Raw genomic sequence first — 4,210 nt, 5'->3', positions numbered from 1 at the left:
TATCCGACAACTGCGGGAGCTCGGCTCGTATCTTCCAATTTATAGCATCGGAGTTGAGCAAAATGGCGGCTCTGCCCCAACGCCAGCGCCTCTCTCGAGCTTCTCGCACTGTTGATGTGCCCACAAGCCATTGGCTATACCTATATCTTATCTATAGGTATCCCTTTCTTGCGTGTGTATGCCTCGCTGACATTGGCTACTCCAGCCGCGCACGGCCGGGCGCGCACACCAGAGTACACGGGCGGGGGGGGGTGGGGGTTCGGACTGTTCGGAGCTCTCTCTTCAATGTATGCCCTTCTCACTCGCACTGCCGAAAGAGATGTTCCACAATACGGGCCCACCTGCTTGCCACGAAAAACTAGTGCGCATGTGCCGATGTTGCTGAATTAGTAAAACCGCGAAATTCAAATTGTTGAAACTACTTATCAAGATAAAACACCAGGAATTACCATAACCATAATTATAACGGTAAACACAGTCAAGATCGTGTTTTATGTTTATTTGTTATAAAACGATTGTTTAATTTAACTTGGTGGTTTGCGAAACAAGTCGTGGTTGCACTAACCACGCGCGCGGAGCGACAAAGCAAGCAGACAGACGACTGCCTGCATGATCCTGCTGACTTTTAATTAATAAATAGGTGTACTTACTTTTAATAAGTACACGTTTTAAATGACAGTCCGGGGGTGTCGGGTATATAGAGGGGGTGTGTTAAATGTGTATGCGGCATGGCATACGTCTGGCCGCCTGCTTGTCCAATGTGTGGGCTTTGGTTTAGTTAGGTACGATGATGCGCGCGACTTGTGCTGCGCGGTGACTTCAGAGTCAAATTTCAAGAGAGACGTAGCTAATTTGTAGCTATTATAGAAAGGAGCGCTCTTATCTTTTCCGCTTATCTCTTGCTTTTTAAGTATACTTCTGTAATGGCCGATTTGGACTCAAGTTAACAATTTTTTCACTATTTTTGACAAACCATGGACTCGACGGTGCGATTTGGCATCGTTTTGTACCAAATTTAGCGCCCTTTAGCAGTTTTAGGCTAATTTTGTTGTATCGATTAATATTGTCCCGAGTTCATAATACTTCTGAGATTTGATATCTCGGCCGATAGAACAGAGCAATGCAACGTTAAAATAGCTGTAAAGTCATAAAAATGCAAGTATAGGTATACTTATGTACATAAAGTGGAGTTTCGCTCGACTTGATTGCAATATCTATAGCTATACATAACAACTTGGCAAGACGCCCTTTAAATTGTCTCATGTCACGCAGTCTCATACGCCGTGTGATATTATATATATACTTATGCCGCAGCCCACAAAGAAATATATAGAAACACGTTGTCCATCGTCGTCTGCTTCGTCCTTTTAATTTTCAAGATCTATATAGATATATATTCCTTGATACACCTATCTTGTCATGTACCTCGAACTTGTTTGGACAAAAGTACTTATTTGAGTAGATGATAGTAAGAAATAACTTGCCCTCCTTTTCTCTCTTTTTACTCATGATTTTTGCCACTAAGGACAGTATAGAAGTGATATGTTTACAGCTTAGCAGAGGGAAAAACGGGAAACGAGATATAAAAAAACTTGTGTTCGAGAGTAAGTACGAGATCATGATGCTTCCAAATCGTTAAACTAAGGATCCAAGCATGTAATCGGGTGTAAGTATTCTAAAAGGGGATTCTGACGTTGCACTCATCGTACGCATATACATATAACGTTATGTTACATAAACTTTTTTTTTCTCGTCTCAACGCAATATTTGCATGGTGGATTGTTTGTATAATTGTACAGTGCGATTGATCCTCGACGCTCTTTGCGTTCCTCTTCTTCTTCGCCATATACGAAGGATAGACGTCGCGTATGCACTCTTCAGGGGGACACAAAATGGCCGCTCGACGGGTGAAAATTTCAGCTTTTGGAGCTCCGAAATTCGTGCACCCGGGAGTTGCCCTCGTCGACTCTGACTTTTAAGTATTAACCCTTTTACCGCGTACTTATTTACATGTCCTTCTGTAACTCTTTTTGTTCTTTGGTTAAAGCTTTTTTGTTGATGGGAACGATTTCTTTCGGAGTTTTATGAAGTTTTGTAGGTTAGACAAAAGTATGTCTTACTACACTATCTATATTCTACATAGTAATGGATCCTGATCATGGTTGTGTTAAAAATTAAAAAACCATGACTTAGCTTTGGCTTGTGTGCACATAACGTGTATGTATGTGTGTAATTGCACCCCTTTTTGTTCGTTTTTTGCGTTTCAAACAAAATCAGAGTACATTAAGTTTTTTATACCGTAGAGGTGCATTCTTTTTGATATTTGAAAGGGAAAGAATCGGGTACGCTGCAGTTTACATGTATGCTGAGTTACGATGTATTGTAAAGACTAATTTGCGTTTACGAATTTTGGATTTTTTAAATTAATGTCGATACCAGTGGATTTTCGATAATTGGTACCATAACCGGAAGTAGGTAAACCGTTCACGATCATTTAAATTTAACTTTGAAGCTTCAATAAAGTACAGTACACTTTTTAGTTACAATATATAGCCGTATAGTGGAAAATTATTAACAGCAAAACTTAACAGTTTGTAACGCTGTTGGTGATTCGTTTTGAAAGTTTTTAACCAAAAACTTGAGTTTTAACGTATTTTTCAAACACGTCGCTTACCAAGCTACAAAGCTCATTAAATAAACGTTAAAGCAAATATCTCAGTGATGAATCATCGTTTTTATAAGTACTTACGAATCGTATCAGTTATTCTTTTGTGTTTGAATATTTTATACTTGAAAAAGGAAAGAAAAGTTTTTGGTGAGAGAAATCTACTCTTTTTATACTTTTCTGAAATTGACATGAACAAATTTAAATTATTTTCATTCATTTATACAGCTATAAATCTGAAGTGTTAATTTTTAAATTTTTGTATACTAAAAAAAAAAAAAAAATCTTGAGCAACATTACGAAATTGTCAAAATACATCTAAACATGAATTCAACATTTGTAAATTCAATTAGTTGAATATTATATGATATTGCTTCCAATGGGGTGGCAAAACTGTATGCAGATTTAAGCACATTTTCTTATTTCTGAACGTAGGTATATATTTTGAAGTTGCAATACTTAGCACCTGTTTTATTCATAGAATTGCTCATGTGTGCAAGCTTGTCGTTTCATAAAATAGTACAAAATAAATAACAATGAAAAAAAGCAAACAAAATATTTTAGCCAAAACATTACCTATACTCAAAGGGAAAATGAATAGAGAGTATATACATATAAGTAAGTAGCGGCATGTGCCACCGGCTCTTAAATTTACCTATGTTTGCAAATACCTACACCGTGTAAGTATACTTATATACAACAAACAGCTGTAGCGAGCCGATTGCAGGTATAGAGTAGAGGGTATAGAGCTATAAGGTATATGTGCATGTAAGAGCGACAACAGCCGTTTTAGCTTCATTCAGTGGAAAAACAGGTGATCTTCTGTACCCATACATACCTACATACGTATGCCTTACATGTGCGTTGAGGGGGACCTTGTACTTTCATGCGAATGACGTTTTTAAAAGGACAATGACTTGGGTGCTTTGACTCCCCTGAAGTACCCATAGGTACAATTAGACTTTTCGAGTTTGTTATGTACATGTGCTTCAATTTTACGGGGAGAGGAGAGACCTTGACGTTTTATACCTTCTGTCATACATGTTCCTGCAGGGTCATTGTGCGAACATGTTTAATAATAAAATGGCCTTTTTAGTGTGATTTAAGATTTTTGCTTTTGTATTGTTGTTTACAGCCCTTTACACGTATACCTATAGGATACGTATATATGTACACCTTAAATAATATACTTTTTGAGAACCGGTGATGCCGAGTCGCCCACAAGTACACACTATAATACATGGCCAATTGCTCAACGATTCTCCTTCGAAAAATATAATATCTATATCTATAATTTTTTGAACTTTTTTGTAGATATACTTTTGACTTTCATTTGTCCTTGTACACGTGGATTGAATTTAGTCAAAGACTCTCGAGGTATTCAGAAATTACCGGAAAAATTTTAGTGATAAAAATTTACTTAACTACTGTTAAATCGGTAAATAATGGACGCCTGTGTTTCAGTAACGCTGATAGCCGACAAATCTCCATCAGCAACTTAAACATATAACGACACAAGAGATATATATTATTAAGTTGCTGATA

Source organism: Copidosoma floridanum, unplaced genomic scaffold (assembly GCF_036245765.1).
Source record: "Copidosoma floridanum isolate Cflo_tuat_1 unplaced genomic scaffold, Cflo_Japanese_pri ptg000007l, whole genome shotgun sequence".
Taxonomy (NCBI): Eukaryota; Metazoa; Arthropoda; class Insecta; order Hymenoptera; family Encyrtidae; genus Copidosoma; species Copidosoma floridanum.
The sequence above is the reverse complement of the archived record's forward strand: the minus strand, read 5'-3'. Positions refer to the sequence as shown.